This window comes from Hemicordylus capensis, chromosome 3 (genome assembly GCF_027244095.1).
Source record: "Hemicordylus capensis ecotype Gifberg chromosome 3, rHemCap1.1.pri, whole genome shotgun sequence".
In the NCBI taxonomy this organism is placed as follows: Eukaryota; Metazoa; Chordata; class Lepidosauria; order Squamata; family Cordylidae; genus Hemicordylus; species Hemicordylus capensis.
The window spans coordinates 225,598,588-225,616,886 of NC_069659.1; the positions used below are offsets into that span (position 1 = coordinate 225,598,588).

The 18,299-nt window shown below is 45.5% G+C and overlaps 1 protein-coding gene across 1 annotated transcript in view; it reads right to left on the minus strand.

The window, feature by feature from the left end:
* The window catches only part of RHOBTB1 (Rho related BTB domain containing 1), a 120,821-nt gene extending 103,079 nt beyond the window's left edge, over window positions 1–17,742 (minus strand). The window contains exon 1 of the mRNA XM_053312369.1: window positions 17,570–17,742. The gene's annotated coding sequence lies outside the window, so the exon portion shown is untranslated. The remainder of the gene's footprint in view (window positions 1–17,569) is intronic.
* Window positions 17,743–18,299: the final 557 nt, after the last annotated feature.

Below are 18,299 nucleotides of genomic sequence, written 5' to 3' on the forward strand. Positions count from 1 at the left end.
ACACCTGGGGAACAGCCGACGGGAGCTGGGCAGTATCCCGTTTGGCAAAAGCCACCCCTTAAAGTGCAAGGGTGCAATGAATTCAGATAAAACAGAAGGGGACAGTGCAGAACCGCATAAAGAGCAGACAGGAGCCTGTGCCAGCAGGTCAAAGAGTCATAAGAATAGCATACTTCAGGGGAGAGATTCAGAGTATAGGTGCTTATATGCTAATGCCAGAAGCCTCTGAGCCAAGATGGGTGAGCTGGAGTGCTTGGTTGCTAATGCAGAAATAGACGTAGTGGGCATAACAGAAACATGGTGGAACAGTGAGAACCGGTGGGACACTGTTATCCCTGGGTATAAACTCTACAGAAAGGACAGGGAGGGGCACATTGGAGGTGGAGTAGCACTGTATGTTAAAGAAGGGATAGAATCTAACAAGCTTGAAAACCTAGGTGGACTGGAGTCCTCCACAGAAACCCTGTAGGTGACTATACAAGGCCGGAAAGGGAACGTGCTACTGGGGATGTGCTATCGCCCTCTGGATCAAAACGCCAGCAGTGACTGGGAGTTGCAGGAAGAAATCAGGGAGGTGTCAAGGAGAGGCAGGGCTGTAATTATGGGTGACTTCAATTACCCACACATAGACTGGGTAAATTCACAGCCAGGTCAGGACAAAGAGGTCAAATTTCTAGATACACTAAATGACTGTGCCCTAGAACAGTTGGTCATGGAACCGACCAGAGAGAAGGCGACCTTGGACCTAATTCTGAGTGACACCCAGGACCTGGTGCATGACGTCAGTGTCATCGACCCTTTAGGGAACAGTGACCACAGTGCCATCACATTCAGCATACATGCGGGGAGAGAATCACCAAGGATGTCTAACACGGAAATTTTGAATTTCATAAGAGGAAACTTCTCCAAAATGAGGAGTACGGTGAAAAGAAAGCTGAAAGGGAAATCCAGGAGAGTCACTTCGCTCCAGAGTGCATGGAGTTTACTCAAAACCACAATACTAGAAGCCCAGTTAGATTGTATACCCAAAAGGAGGAAAGATACCACTAAGTCCAGGAGGATGCCAGCATGGCTCACGGGTACCGTCAAAGAAGCCATAAAAGGGAAGGAGACTTCCTTCCCAAATGGGAAGGCCTGTCCAAATGAAGAGAAGAGAAAGGAACACAAACTCTGGCAAAAGAAATGCAAGGTGACAATAAGGGAGGCAAAAAGAGAGTTTGAGGAACATTTAGCCAAAAGTATCAAGGGGAATAACAAAAACTTCTTTAAGTACATCAGAAGCAGGAAACCTGCCAGGGAGGCAGTTGGGCCATTAGACAATGACGGAGTGAAAGGGATTATTAAGGAGGATATGGAGGTTGCAGAGAAGCTAAATGAGTTCTTTGCATCTGTCTTCACAACAGAGGATACTGAGCATATACCTGTTCCTGAACCAGGGTTTTTAGGGATGGAGGCTAGAGAGCTGAATCAGATAGTAGTGACAAGAGAAAATGTACTAAACTGTCTGGAAAAACTGAAAGCTAACAAATCACCAGGGCCAGATGGCATCCATCCAAGAGTCCTCAAAGAACTCAAGCATGAAATTGCCGACCTCCTTGCTAAAATATTTAACTTATCCCTGAAATCGGGCTCTGTACCAGAGGACTGGAGAGTAGCAAATGTAACACCGGTTTTCAAAAAGGGACCCGGGGCGATCTGGGAAATTACAGGCCAGTTAGCCTAATTTCCATTCCAGGCAAATTGATGGAAAGCATCCTCAAGGATAAAATTGTAAAGCACCTAGAAGAACAGGCCCTGCTGGGAGTGAGCCAGCATGGCTTCCGCAAAGGTAAATCTTGCCTCACCAACATTTTGGACTTCTTTGAGGGTGTCAACGAGTGTGTGGATCAAGGTGATCCAGTTGACATAGTCTACCTGGACTTCCAAAAAGCTTTTGACAAAGTTCCTCATCAACAACTCCTGAGGAAACTTAGCAGTCAAGGGATAAGGGGACAGGTACATGTGTGGATTGCTAACTGGTTGAAAGACAGGAAACAGAGGGTAGGTTTAAATGGAGAGTTTTCACAATGGAGGGAAGTAAGAAGTGGGGTCCCCCGGGGATCTGTACTGGGGCCGGTGCTTTTTAATTTATTCATAAATGATCTAGAAGCAGGGGTAAGCAGCGAGGTGGCCAAATTCGCAGATGATACCAAACTCTTCCGGGTAGTGAAATCTAAAACGGATTGTGAGCAGCTCCAAAAGGATCTCTTCAAACTGGGGGAGCGGGCGACAAAATGGCAAATGCGGTTCAATGTTAGCAAGTGTAAAGTGATGCACATTGGGACGAAAACCCCCAACTTCAAGTATATGCTGATGGGATCCGAGCTGTCGGTGACTGACCAGGAGAGAGATCTTGGGGTCGTGGTGGACAGCTCGTTGAAAGTGTCGACTCAATGTGCGGCAGCTGTGAAAAAGGCAATGCTGGGGATCATTAGAAAGGGGATTGAAAATAAAACGGCTAATATTATAATGCTCTTATACAAAACTATGGTGCGACCACACTTGGAGTACTGCGTACAATTCTGGTCACAACATCTTTAAAAGGACATTGTTGAACTGGAAAAGGTGCAGAAGAGGGCAACCAGGATGATCTGGGGCCTAGAGCACCTTTCTTATGAGGCAAGACTACAACACCTGGGGCTTTTTAGCTTAGAAAAAAGATGACTACGGGGAGACCTGATAGAGGTCTACAAAATCATGCATGGTTTGGAGAATTTGGAGAGAGAGAAATTCTTTTCCCTCTCACATAACACTAGAACCAGGGGTCACTCCATAAAATTGATTGCCAGGAGGTCTACGACCAACAAACGGAAGTACTTTTTCACACAACGCATGATCCACTTGTGGAACTCTCTGCCACAGGACGTAGTGAGAGCCAACAACCTGGATGGCTTTAAGAGGGGTTTGGATAACTTCATGGAGGAGAGGTCCATCAATGGCTACTAGTCAGAGGGCTGTGGGCCACCTCCAGTCTCAAAAGGCAGGATGGCTCTGAGAACCAGTTGCAGGGGAGAAATGGCAGGAGGGCACGCCCCCAACTCCTGCTTGTGGCTTCCAGCAGCATCTGGTGGGCCACTGTGCGAAACAGGATGCTGGACTAGATGGGCCTTGGGCCTGATCCAGCAGGGCTGTTCTTATGTTCTTATGTCTCGCTCCAAAAGGGCCAAAACAGTCGGCACTGACAGCATTCAGAAGCTCTTGTAAGTGAGGTACCTGTTCAGGCCTCTGAGGTCTAATATAGGGCGTTGACTGCCATCCGGCTTTGGAACGATTAAGTACCAGGAGTAGAACCCGGGGCTTGTCACACTGGCAAACTTTTTGATCACATCCTTCAAGAGGAGAGTGGAGACTTGCTCCAACGCTGGAGTTGATGGTGTAGTCACGACCCCTGACAACGGTGGTGTCCGGCAAAACTCGAGGGCATAACCTATGCTTGTGACAGTAAGGACCCACTGGTCCACAGTCACCGTGTCCTAATTCACAGTGAAGGGCGCAAGGCGGATCAAAAAAACTCAATAGTCACTGCTTTTTTTGAAAAGTACTTAGTCGTTGCTTCTGAACGGCAGGCTTATCTGCCTGGAAACCAGATTTATATCGAGGCTGGAACTTGCTAACTTGAAAGGAACGCTCCGACGAGGACTGTTGCTGTGGAGGAGCTTTAGCCTGCTGGTAAGGAGACTATCTGGACTGTTTCTGCGGTTTAGAGGCAGAGGAAAAGTAAGACATAGATTTTGCCGTACTCCTCAGCTTCTGCACTTTCTGCAAAGTCTCATCAGTCTGTTCCATGAAGAGGCTAGAACCTTCAAAGGAAGGATCCTTGATTCTGGATCGGGCCTCATAGGTCAACCCGGAGGAGTGCAGCCAGGCATGTCTCCTAAGAGCCACAGACGTGGCTATCACCTTCACTGCACATTCTACAGAATGTCTTGCAGAGCAAAGTTCCTGCTTTGCCACCTGCAGCTTCATGCAGGAAAGCCTTTGCTGGATCCCGCTTATCCTGGGGCAGGAGGTCCAAAAAGGGGACCACCTTTTCCCACAAAAAATGGTTATACCTGGCATTATAGGCCTGGTAGTCAGCAACCCGCAAATGTAGAGCTGACGTGGAATAGACCCTCTTCCCAAAGGAGTCCAACTCCCCCCCCCTTATCACCTGGTACAGAGTGATTGTGCCCCTTAAACATATTCAGGGAGGCCTCCACCACAATGGAATTTGGCATTGGGTGATTCTTTAGAAAGGCCATATTATCCTGCATCTGCACACTATAGAAATTCTCCAAATGTCTGTTGGGTTGGGAAAGGGATGCTGATTTCTACCAGTGTCAATGCACGATTTCCAATAAAGCTGTATTAAGTGGTAGAGGCGCTGGTACTTTAGCCTCCACATCAATGACTGAATAAAAAGGGCAGGGTGGATTTGATTTAAATCAAACTGATTTAAATCACGATTTAAATCACGATTTAAATCACTAGCAGGGTGGATAAAAATAAAAAAAGCCGATTTAAATTAAAAAAATCCGATTTAAATAAAAAAAATCCGATTTTTTTGATTTAAATCGGATTTTTTTTATTTAAATCGGATTTTTTTTATTTTTATCCACCCTGCTAGTGATTTAAATCGTGATTTAAATCAGTTTGATTTAAATCAAATCCACCCTGAAAAATGGTCAAGTTCCCCTTTTTGTTGCACATCAAGGCACACCCCTAAAGCTGAGGCCATGCGGGTCACATAGGCTGGGTACTGTTTCAGAACTTCAGATGGAGACACAGGTTTAGAGTTCGATTGAATATTCCAAATCCAGAGATTCAGGGTCGCCCCCTTCACTATCCATCTCCGGAGGTGCAACCGGATTTGGAACCAAGTCCAGTTGGAACCTCTGAGGGGTTATCCAAGGGGGATGGTACCGACCCATCGGCTATCGTAGTCGGCATCGACAAAGGCTGCATCACCGGAGGCTGAACTGGAACTTCCAATGGCGAAATGCGGCCACAAGCACGGTTGCATAGATCCCGTGGAGGAGAATGAGGCCTTCCTTCTGAATGCGAAGGAACACTATGTAAATCTCTTCTAATCCCCCAGTCACAAGTCGCAAATTCCTTCCAGTACTGAGATCCATACCGCGACCTCTCATAGTCAGAATAACCAGAGCAGCAATCAGAAGGGGACTGGCTATACACGCTGTCTTCTCAGCGACAATCTCCACAGGAGGGAGGTTCATTCTCAGCATGGTACAGGGAACCCTGCACAGAGTATGATTAACCACGTTGATCCCAGTCTCTCCCATATCTACATTTGGAGGAGCGGTCCTCTGAGTTCCAATGCGCCCTTCGATCCCCACGGAGGGACTGTTCCGCATGGCGAACGGGAGACCAATGTCTAGGCAGCCATGTCAAATTTGTATCACCTCTGTCAGGTGAAAAAAGCCCATAGTCTGACATAGCATGGTCAGTTTCGTCGCCCACAATCAAGCTTTCCTGTCTGCCACTGGGAAAAGTGCAGTCAGGCGTCTGGTCCGGCAACTTCCTAGTCACCAGGGAACTAGTGCGAGGATAAGGGCCAGCAGACTTCGGTACCGAAGGAACCAGTACCGCGGCCAGCATATTCTCTGACACCCAATCAACAACTGCTGAGCCCTGTGCCGCGGAGACCAAATTTGGCTTCTTGACCAAAGGCGCCTCCGAAAGGAAGCTGACAGGGGCTTCTTCTTCTTGGGAACAGGAGGCAGATGCTGTCCTGCCAGTAGAGGAGGGACTTGCACTGGCATCTTCTTCTTCTTCTTTGGTGGTACCGAAGGGACCGAAGAGGGAGTTGTTACCGAAGGTACAGCAGGCCTAGGCAATTCGTCTGATGGCACAGAAGCGGCCAGAACCACAGGTGGGTCTGGAGCAGATGCTGATGAAGCCAAGTGTACTAGCACCAGAGGAGCGGATTCCAAACGCTCTGTCGGTATCAAAGAAGCCATTTTAAACTACTGCTTCAACAATAAGGCCTCTGACATATGGAGGACCAAGTCCCACAGGGCAGCACGCAAGTGAGAAGCCCTGTTCTTTCGAGCCTGCTTTGTGAACCTTTGGCAATGAATGCAGGTCTCGACTATGTGGGATTCCCCCAGACAAAGCAGACACTCAGTATGAATATCGGAGGAAGGGATCTTAGATCTACAACGAACACATTTTTGTGTGTGCCCGGCATATAAATTTTAGGTCAGCTGGCCACAAAGCCCCATCCCGGCCAGGGCCGGAGCCAAACAAACAGGGAGAGATGGGTGTTTGTGTGTGTAAAATTAAAACGGCAAGGAAAAAACACTACTGAGTGAAGTAAAGAAAACAAGCTCTGTAAAGACTGTATTAGTAATTTGAACAGTTTGTGATTTTATAAACTTTTGAAATTCTTGAATTTTCTTATTAATGTTATTCATTGTTATTGTTTGTTAATCTGGTCTGTGAACGCAACAAACATACTACTACTACTACTACTACTACTGGCGTGAAAACAGGGACAACAGGAGAAAAACAACAAGGGGGTTTAAGAAAGTCACAGTCCTACTCATAGCAGAGCCAAAGATTCCACAATGTCTACTGAAGCGCAGACGACAAAGACAAAGGGGATGTGGAGTAGCGCAGCCGCATATAGCGGCTGGGGGCAGGGTTCCCACCTAAATCAGGAGAACAGAGCTTGTTGGGTTCCGACAAGGTCTGTGCACAGGCGCATAGTCCATTGGTGTAAAAGACAGAGACCACGTCGAAGAACTGAAGATTTCTGTTCTGTGGTAAAATAGCATAAGGGATTCTCTCCCCACCTCATAATATAATGTCCCAAGGTAAACCAAGTTAATTGAGACAGCTATGACCTGGGAGAGTGGGCTCCATGACATTATTAAGCACATGTCAGTCTGGCCAAAATAGTAAGGTCTGAATTATGAACTAGCTTGGGGCCATAGCCTATAGCAAAATACAATAATTTGCAAAGTACAGCAGATTGTTGAATTCTTCAAATTCTCTCTTACATTGCCTTTATGCAAAATGACTTCATGATCAAGAATAATTTTCTAAATGACTCCTGTGCAAATGCATTGAACTAATGGTGCCAAGAAGGGAACTGGTGGAAAGACCCAAAAGGTGTGGCATAGCAGTTACTTACAGATCTGTATTGTGGGAGAGTTGGGTTCAAATTACTGTTCAGCTATGTAGCACAACAACTAACCTTAGGTCTACCACTATCTCCCAGTCTAAACTACCGAACAGGGATGCTGTGAAGATTAAATGGGAAGAAAAGAGGAACTATGTATTAGGGATGTGCACAGAACCGCGGCGGGGCGGTTTGGCACAGGGGGGTGTAGCTTTAAGGGGGGGTAGTACTTACCCCCCCCGCCGCTCTTCGCCCTCCGGCGCTGGCGCTTTTCCAAACGTTCTTGGGGTGGCAGAGTTCCTCCCTGGCGCCCGTGCCCCCGTCGTTGTCCTTGCTAGCTTAAAAGCAGGAAGAGCTGGTGGCACGCATGTGTCCCTTGCGGTGCGCATGCGCAGCGTGACATATGTGGCGCGCGCGCGCCAGCGGCGAAGACAAGCACACACGCCGCGAAGGGCGCATGCACGCCACCAGCTCTTCCTGCTTTTAAGCTAGCAAGGACAACGATGGGGGCAGGGGCGGCAGGGAGGAATTCTGCCGCCCCAAGAACGTTTGGAAAAGCGCCAGCGCCGGAGGGGGAAGAGCGGCGGGGAGGGGGTAAGTACTACCACCCCCCTTAAAGACACACACTCCCCACCGGGCCGAACCGAACCCCTGGAATTCCGGACCGGTTCGGAGGCCTTGACAATGGCCTCCGAACCGAACCATGCACACCACTACTATGTGTACTGCCTTGAACACTCCTTGAAGGATGATATAGAAATGTAAGATAAAATACTAGGAAATAAATGAGTTTCAAAGCATATATATTGACAGAAACATTGCTGAATTAATGTATGTAAAGTTTTTTTTTAACACTCTAAAAGCACTATATAAATGCTAAGTATTATTGATTGCACAACGCTCTTATCTGCACCGTTCATAAGACACACAATATGAAAATCTCATCCCACAAATAATTCTCTTGTAAAATAAATGTTAAGGGAACAAGCTCTTTGCTTCCCTTTCTCAAATTATTAACTGCATAGATCCAATAACCACACCTGACATTCTCCATTATAGAAGCGATTTCCCCAGAAATTGTCATCAGTGATCTAGCCTTAATCCCCAATACTAAGTCAATGCACATGTAGCTGTGCCCTCTAAAACATGCTTTGTCTTGCTTTTAATCCATATACTGAATGTACTTCTCTCAGCCTCTTTCCATTTTCTTTCAAAAGATCAAATCACAGGCTTTAATGATGCTTTAAAACACCTTATTTTCATGAAGTATAACAGAGGCCCCCAGCCACTCAGCTACTTCCCAGTAATCAGCTATTAACTCAACTATTTGTTTTCCTAAGGCTGTGTCCAGGCCATTTCCCTTGACTTTATCCCATTAGTCATTGTACTTCTTTTCCCTCTTATCTGTTCCACATGGTAGAGACTTCTGCATAGTAGTTAAAACGAGCAAGTATGAAAAACCAGCATAAGCCTGTGTGGTGGTACAATAATACCACAAGCTTCACAATTTCTGAAACTTGTTTTTACCATGCTCTGAGAATACTGTCCAGTTTAGACCGGAGTAGAACAAGGAAGACAGCAATGGGAGGAGAAGTAAGGAGAGGCAAGGGTAATAATCCCTTAAATTTTGTTCCACTGAAGGCACTGTGTGAAACAGGTGGATTTAAAGAGGGATTTGGAGATATCCTGGGTATTCCAGATAAATTCACATGACCCTTGGATGTAAACCTGAAAATAGGTTCACAGGACTACTGAGTGTGTGGTCAAATGACCTGCTTGTTTTCTGTCTGAGCTGGCTTCTGTGTCTCCTAGAATAATGGAGAGCCCCCAGTTGAACAATCCTCTGAGCTTCTCAGTCATAGGCACTAATGTTGACCTGGTCTACCAATGCAACAGGTGGTAAAATGGAATGTACCACTGCAGGCAGGCAGGGGGTGTGTGAGAGAAAGATTTGTGAATGCTCTATCCTAACTTAATGGCCAGCCCCTCCCTAGTCCCCTATTATTTCTATTTTCTAAGATGAAGTTTCAGTGTACACGGAAAAATAAAATGAATTTTTACTGTGCCGCCAGAACCAGATCCCAGGAGGAAAATCTCTCATTAATTTAAGGCATCTTCATTTGATTTTTCCTTCCTTTAAACTTTTTTACAATGGTTGTGCTCAAGTGTCAGCACATTCAGTAGCCAGACTTTACTCTGCAGCCCCAAATACAGAAACATCTAAGCAGTTACGATATACAGTATGTTCCCAAATGCTGCCTAAATCCCTCAAGCCCCAACTGTAAATAAGTTATCAAAAAAACTTAACTTCACACACACACACACACACACACACACACACACACACACACACACTTACAGAATAAGTTACTTTGTTGGCAAATGTGATTCTTTATCCTGCCCCCATCAAAAAAAAGATAATAGTGGGCAACATCCAGTTATGACTGAGTCTCACTGAAATCAATTAGTTATTACTAAATTAGGTGGGTTCTGCTCAACAAGAAACCCGTGCTTGTGTAGCATGATTTAATTCCTGCAGCAGTTCCCAGTGACTGGCAAAGGATATCTGACAATCACACAAAAGTCCCCAATCAAATTGTCTCTCAGTGAAGAGGTCTTTCACCAGGATCACCTGGGAGTTATTCGCACATAGCTTCCTGCTTCGGGGTAAATGTTGAGTGAAGACACTTCGAATTACACTCGCGGCATGGAGGGAAGCAGCCCCTCCCCTCTGCACTCAGTTTTTGTAAGTTCACATGGCATGCCTCCGTGTTTTCCTCCTAGCCAATTGGGGGGGGGGGAGGGAGAGAGATTACTAAAGCGCTATATCTGCATTTCTAATGAGAGTATCCTTCTTATCATGCTAATGATTCTCTGTCAGTGCCTCTCCCTATTTGCTCCAGCATTTTCATAAAAAGTAGCTTAAAACTTGCTTTTAAAAACCCGGAAATAACTCGAGATAAGCTAAATTTTGCAAGACAAAGCCCAATTTGTGTGTGGAGTGGATCCAAGGAACTCAGAGAAGGACTTCGGGGCAAGTATGGCTGGTGTGCGAACACACACACTCTTTTCCAGAGGAGATTTGGGGTAGAAGCCCTGTCTGTGAAGCCTCCTGGTTTGATTCACTGGCATCTTAGAATATCCAGCTCACAACCCTCTTCAGATGTGCTGCCACTTCTATGAAGGGTCCCTCTTCTTCCTGCTGTTTCTGCATGGACTTCTGGCTCACTGTGACTCATGGCCTGGTTCAAACTGTTTATACAAAGCCTTGGGGAAAAAACTTTTTCCAGGCATAAGTTGATCTACCATGGCTTTACACACAGGGCTTCTACCCCGAATCTCCTTCAGAAGAGAGTGTGTGCATTCACACACTAGCCAAATCATTAGCATGAAAAAAGGCATGCTCTCTTCAGAAATGGAGATCTATCTCTGCAGGAGCTCTCTCTCTCTTCCCCCTTCCGATTGGCTAGAAAGAAAACACAGAAGTACAGAGTGTACTTCAAAGTGGCTTCACACAACATTTACCCCGAAACCTGCAGCCGAGTGCAAATAACTCCCAGGAGAACTGACTCCTCTTCCCCAAATCCCAGTCACTTGTATTGATTTCCCCATCCTCTAAAGCCTCCATAGGATGCATTATTTCAAGAGCCAGCCAGTTTCCTTTTGGCCCACTTACTTCCAATATATGCTGTCACTTTTGAATTTCCTGCTGCATACTGTTCTTTGCAGTTTTCCATTCACTGCAGCTTTTCATTCTCATTTCTGCAGGCAGCCTCCAGACACACCCTGTTGATTCTCAGATACTGACTAAAATATTCTTCAGCCCACATTGGTCAGCTCCTCAGCCATTTGATGGATTTCCTCAGCCAGCCCCAACTGGGGTCTCTCTGTAGATTATTTCCAGGCCATCTTCGACAGCTTTTGTATGCTGATCAAATGAGACTCTCGCCTCCTCAAATGCAAGCTCCAAACCATCCTCCTCCATGATCTCAGGCAGGGGGCTGTGTTCGCCCCTCTCCCCGGCTGCCCTTGGAGTGAGGGAGAGCCTGCTTTAAGGTCCTCAGAGTTACTGCTGGTGCCAAGTTTCACAATTCTGCTAAGCACATGACTACACTTTGCTAGCATATTCCAATTTCTTTCAGGAATGCCATTTGTTCTGTTTGGGTTTACTAGCTCACTATTTTTCTCCATGGAAACAAGATCCCATTCCGGACACCATTATTAAGTGCTCCCCACTTCCAAGCAGTGAGAAGTCTACAGGATTCCATTTCCTTTGTATAAAAGAACACACTGGAGACTTATGGTGTCTTTGCAATATCTATTTATTTACAAACATACAAGCAATTCAGATAAGAAGCAAATGGACTCCCAGGCAGCCTAACTGCTAATCTGGCTTCAGTCTCAAGAGGACAGCAGCATGGACTCTCTACAGACTGCTCCCACCCCAGTTTCTGTCTCATAACTCTCAGGTTTCTTGTTCTGCTGCCAAATTCAAACTGCCAACTGCTGTCTTATCTTACACCCCTCGCCCTGCAGGTAAATTGCCCATTCAGGAAAAACCATATTGAGTCCTACTCCTAAACATTAGCTCTCACTAAAAAAATACCAGCCAGTCCTGCCTACTATTAGCAAACTGGCTGAGGCTTGGAAGTAGCTAGTGTAGAATGGCGGCAGCAACTCCATGAAGCAGCCTGGCAGGAGAGCAATAGCAGCACCAAGTCTGAGAGAGGAGGTCTGAACAGCAAGAGAGGATGCAGTGTCTCTGCTCCTCCTTCCTCACCAGAACCTCCTTCCCCTCCTCTCATTGACTGCTTGCCAGGGGGTGGAGGGGCAAATCTCCTGACTGCTGGAGAGATGAAGGGCACGGAAAGGGACTGGTAGAATCAACAGTGGATTGGGGAACAGCAGCTGCTTTCTCTCTTGTTGCTTCTGATCTTTTAAGAGAGGCCTGTGTGATCTCTGAGTTGGCAACTGTTAACTCTCACTCTCGAAATCCCCAAGGTATGTATGTCAGTTTATCTCAGGATTCAAGGCCCTTTTTAGAGAACAAAACCCAAACCATGACCTTTGGATGAAATAACCTTTAATGCACACATCCCAGTTTATTCTAAATTACAATTATTTTTGCAGAAAAGTACTTTAAAAAATAAATTCTATCAAATTAACCGATCCTGGACTAATTCAAGATTTGCTTTTGATGGAATTTGATCAAGTAGTTTGCTAACATGCAAAATGTTCAGGATAGATGTTTAGCGTGGGAGGTTTTAGAAAATATAAATATTATGAAATATGCTTAATGAATATCAAAGTTGTTAAGCACTTTTTTTAAAGGAAACCACAAGTGAGCTGTGACTCTCCTTCATTGAGTATAAAGAGAGGCCAGCTTTCTTAGGGAGGCTTCATTCTTTTCGTGAATGTAGTTGGTGAAAAAAGTCAGTGCCCTGTCCAGTTTCTATGGATTTATTCTCCCCTGTAATACAGGCATTTGATAAGTGCCCGGTGATCCAAGGAAGTGGTGTATCAAATTTCCATTATGAGAACTCTAAATGATTAATGAAAGTGGAAAAAATGTGCAAGGTTGCATCTTCCTCTTTCTATTTTAATATATTTATATAAGTTTAAAAAGGGAGAGCATGTGAAGGATTAATACTCTGTACACCATTCTTTCTTTGCAGCTCTGACATATAATGGACATAAAAAAGAATGTTTACTTAAATTATTAAACAATACATTTTACAACAAAACAGAGTTTAATACACAATGTTCTAGAAAGAACATTGGCTTGATATATTGGATTTATTGGGGTGGGTGGGCGTGATAGTAAGCCACAGTGAGAAGCTAATTTTATATGCACCGTGTATCATTTAGTTTCTATCATATTTATATTAGTGTGTCAGTCTGCAGCCTATAGGAGTTTGACTGCCTCCTTAATGCAATCTACAAATCACTGAACCCCGTGCTCTTCAAAGGAATGAACACTTGGTCTGAAGTATGCTTACTTGGAAGTCGCATTGATTTCAATGCAACTGCTTCCTAGTAAGCTTAGGACAGCAGTCCACTTTCCAAACAGACATGCTTAGGATCAGGCCATAAGACTGTAATTCCAAACAAGTTTAAGGCACACTCCAGCCAAGCCCATTCCCATTGGAACGAGCAGATGGTGCTTTTAGGAACATAGGAAGCTGCCATAAACTGAGTCAGACCATAGGTCCATCTAGCTCAGTACTCTCTACCCAGACTGGCAGAAGCTTCTCCAACGTTGCAAGCGGGAATCTCTCTCAGCCCTATCTTGGAGATGCCAGGCAGGGAACTTGAAACTGAGATGCTCTTCCCAGAGCCGCACCAACCCCTGAGGGGATTATCTTACAGTGCTCACACATCTAGTCTCCCATTCATATGCAACCAGGGCAGACCCTGCTTAGCTAAGGGGACATCCCATACTTGCTACCACAAGACCAGCTCTCCTCTCCTTTTGAAGAAGTACTTACCATGTCCTTATATAGTAAATATTTATATACTGCTTCTCAGCAAAATAAAATTATTCAAAGCCGTTTACATAGAAACAAACGGTTCTCTGCCCTGAAAGGGCTCACAAGCATAAGGCAGACACCAGCAACAACCACAGGAGAGATGCTAGGAAGGGATAGGATTGCAGGGATAGGATAGGGACAGGTGCTTCCCCCCAGCTAAACGTAAGAGAGTTGCCACTTTAAAAAGGTGTCTCTTTGCTCTGTTTGAATCCACCTAATGGCGCAGTGGGGAAATGACTTGACTAGAAAGCCAGAGGTTACCAGTTCAAATCCCCACTGGTTTGTTTCCCAGACTATGGGAACACCTCTATCGGGCAGCAGCGATATAGGAAGATGCTGAAAGGCATCATCTCATACTGCGTGGGAGATGGCAATGGTAAACCCCTCCTGTATTCTACAAAGATAAGCACAGGGTTCTGTGGTCACCAGGAGTCGACATAGACTCAATGACACACTTTACCTTTGCTCAGTTTGCAGGGTTAACACACAGTTTCACTTATTCAGATATAAGAAACATGCCTATACAAGATGCGTATACAGGAATCCATCTATATATTTCTTTCTCCTAGGCGTACCCGTCGCTAATCCAATGCGTGGCAGCTCTCGAGAGAGAGCTGCAGATTAGTGATGGGGACGGGAGGAGAAGAGGCTGCATAGGGGAAGCAGCAGCCACCAGGCCAGCCGTGGAGAAACGGCCGGCGCCAGGCCAGCAGGCGGCTGGCCAAGGGAGAATGGGCTATGGTGGTGGCGGGGGGTGGGGGGAGAAAGAAATGGTGGAGAAAGAATTGAAGATGGGGGAGGAGAGACAGGGAGAACTAGGGGCACAGATGCTCTGCGCCAGGTCAGCTAGTTTCATTGAATCAATGGAACTTACTTTCATAGGTGTTAACTACTGTAGCTGCCTATCATTTACAATAAGAATTCAACAAGCCATTTTCACAGCACATCTTTTGGATCAGGCAGTAAATTAAATGGAGAAGTCCTAGTTTCAGAACACCTCTTAAAAGTTTCCCTCAAGGTCAATGCTGCACTGTCTGTACACTTGCACCATTGTTCCCTTCAGCAAGTTCATTATTTAACTCTCTGTGCCAATTTAAAGTCAATCAGATACATGTTAAACAATCTGATGTTGATCCATTTAGTTCAACGGGACATTCTCTAATATGTGGGCTTAGAGGCCTCAACTTTATTTGAGAGTGAGCACTCCACTGAACACAGTGGGTCTCACTTCCACATTAACTAGCATAGGGTAGCCCTATAAGATGTCTATCAGTGTTTATTAACTTGAAGTCGAAGCTTTATATTTCTGTATTAATTTTGTTCTGCGACTATGTTCCTCTCCAGACCTTTATTGCATAAAACGTTAAGTAAAACCTAAAACAAACATTTTGACATAAACACGTCAGACTCAGTGTCCAATATTCCACTGTTTAAACCTCATTCTTATATTTGAAACTCTCCCCAATCAAATCAAGAGATAGATAACACACAGCTTTGCCTGTTTATCACTAACAAGGGAAGAAACAAGGAGGAGGGAAAGAGAACATGTTCCTTTATACACAATAAAGGAGGTCTTGAGAGGAACATAGATGCAGATCCACTGTGCGTATTGTGCCGCCTGTATACCGGTTAATTTTATTGTTGTAAGCACCTAGAACAAGCTATTGGAAAGGTGATCGGAGCATCTGCTTTGCTTGCAGAAGGTCCAGGTTCAATCCCTGGCATCTCCAGGTACGGCTGGGAAAGACTCCTACCTGACACTGCCAGTCAGTGTAAATAGTACTGAGCCAGATGGACCAATGGTCTGATTCAATATTTGGCACTAGGCAGCTTCTTGTGTACTTATTAGAATTGATCCCCCCCACCCCAGCTTCCAAGAAACATTGGAAATATAGTACTGCACACAATTCAAAATTAAACATGTGGAAATCCCACTGATTTCAATGAAAGAGTGTTTAAGCAAATTAATAGGGCTTATGTGTGCTTAACTTTAGCTAGAACATTTATACCCACTGGTCTTTATAGATAATACATTCTCCTAAACTGGGATGGGGAGGGGAGGAAGAATATATGTGGAAAAAGTTGAATTCATGCCAGAACTCACGAGGGCTTTATTCTGGAATAAGTCACCCTGACAAACACTGCACCATCATGGAATATATGTACCATCAATAGTATGTCTTAGAGCATGTGCAGACTGTTCTTCCCTCACCACTGGCCCCACTCATTTAGGATTAAAGAGTTGAGCTTCCAGGGGCAAATGGCAGCACTTCCTCCAGGCAGAACTGAGCCCAAAAACTCGTAGTTCTTTAGAATTTAAAATGGTTTTATGGGAAACAGCTTTAACAGTTAAAATAACTATAAGAGTTGCTGAGACAAAGACAGACAAGTATTTTTTAAAAAAATTAATGACTGGACCCTATTAATACTATACTGGAAGAATAGTGTTATGGTTGCCTTGTGACCATCCTTTATTAAAATAACCACTTGTTAATCGGAGATAATTGGATATATCCTCAATAGGAGCCAAGAGAGAGGAGAGATTTTTCCTGAATGAGCAATTTACCTGCAGGGTGGGGTCTGAGACAGGCAGGCAGGAGGTGGTAGTGAGACAGACAGACAGATAAGATTAGTTTATCTGAACAGGAATGGGGAGGGGGCTGCAAGGGTCCACACTCATCCTCTGGGAATCTGAGGCAGGCTCAATGGTGTTGCTTTCTGCTGTGGTAGCTTATCTGTATCCACCATGCTGAGCTTATACATTTGTAAATACAGTAAAGTGGGATTGAACCTGGGACCTTCTGCATGCAAAGCAGATGCTCTACCACCAGGGCTGGTGTCAGACTATGTTGCGCCCTAGGCAAGGCTAAGTACTTGCACCCCTCCAAAAATAATTTTCAACTTCGATTTTCAAAACCAGATGTTTTGTAGAAAAAATGAAAAGCACAAAACTTGAAACTGCTACATTTATTTTAAATTGCAAGAACAGGTAATACATCAATTTTTTATTATCTTTCTCAAATACAAAAGAAAATATTTTGGCACACAAATCATTTTGATTGATTTGATACACTCTGCGCCCCTCTGAGGTCTGCGCCCTAGGCGGCTGCCTAGTTGGCCTAATGGTAGCACTGACCCCGTCTACCACTGAACTATAGCCCTATCGCCAAAGGTGGCATAGATAGGTCTCCCTTCCACACACTGACCACACCAACACCTGCTTAGCAGCTGCAAGGTGACTGTATTTTGAGTCCTTGGACACTATGGGACATTTTCCCTTTCTTCCAGGGGGAAAATTAAATTCTGTAGTGTGACCCCGGGACTTCTCACCACTGGCAAACGTGGAGTACACAGAGTGATGATTAATCAAGTTCAACTGGGAGTTGCATTTCTTTCCTATATGCTGCATGGTGGTGGTTGTTGGTGTTCTATATTGGTTAAGAGGTACTAAGTAGTGCAATAGGTATTAATTGCATAGAGGTAAGTGCTGCAAAGTATTAGAAGCATGATTAATACATATGCACGAGACGAACTTTTGACATGATTTGCACGTTAAGTGTGAGCACTACTATTATGGAAAAGTAAGTTTTTGGCCGAGGAGAAATTAAGCCCCTGGACGGCAACTCAGGTCAAGAAACGCCAAGGCAGGTTGTTTGAAGAAGAAAAGGAGAGCGCACCCCCCGCCCAGCCTACGCTTAAAAAAAACCAAACCAAACCAAAAAAAAAAGCCTTTCTAGCATCTCTCCCGAAGCCGCTTCGCCCCTCCCTCTCAGGTGCCCGCTTCTTCCCGCTCTCCTTCGCCCTGCGCTCCGCTCCCAAGCCCCAGTCACTCTCCTCCCCCTACAGCTCGAGCAGCGTTCCCCGTGCGCCTCACCTGACCGGAGACCTCTCCGAGAGGGGAGCAGCGCGCGCACAGCGGGCGGGACGCCCCAGAACTTGGCGGGCGCCCTTAGAACCTGCGCGAGCAGCAGCCGCGGTATCAGCTCCAAGCGCTAGCACACACACTCTCTCTCTCTCCCTATCTCTGGCGCGTGCCCGCTCCAGAGCGCCACACCCCGCCCAACCTTCTTTCCCCGGGCTGGGACGGGCTGGCTGCACAGGAGCCGCCGGGTCACGTGACCGGCTCTTGCTGCCGAGGCCCAGTGGAGGTGGGGGGAACGGGAGGATGATGCTCTCTCGGAGAGAGGATTATGGGCTGTGCTTGGATTGAAAGCACATCCTTCCTCTCACCTGCTCTTTCCCCTCTAGCTAGACCATCCTTCCTGGCCATACCTCAGCAATTTGTGCAAGTGATATACTTGTATATGCACCTTCCACCAGATGTACACACACAGATTCTGCATGTGTACATCTTGTGCAAGAGATGTGACTTTGTTTCTTGTGCATCCAGCACGTATCACATGCACACATTGAATTTGCGCCTCTGCCCTTAACAGCAATCTGCTGCAGAGAGCAAGACTGCAATCCTCTGCACTCTTACTTGGAAGAAATGCCCCCACGGAATTCAATAAAGTTTACTTCTGAATATATCTGCATAGAACTGGATTGGAGGCAGGTGAAGCTTTCCCATCACATTATCTCCATGCCAGGTAGGGTTCCAACTT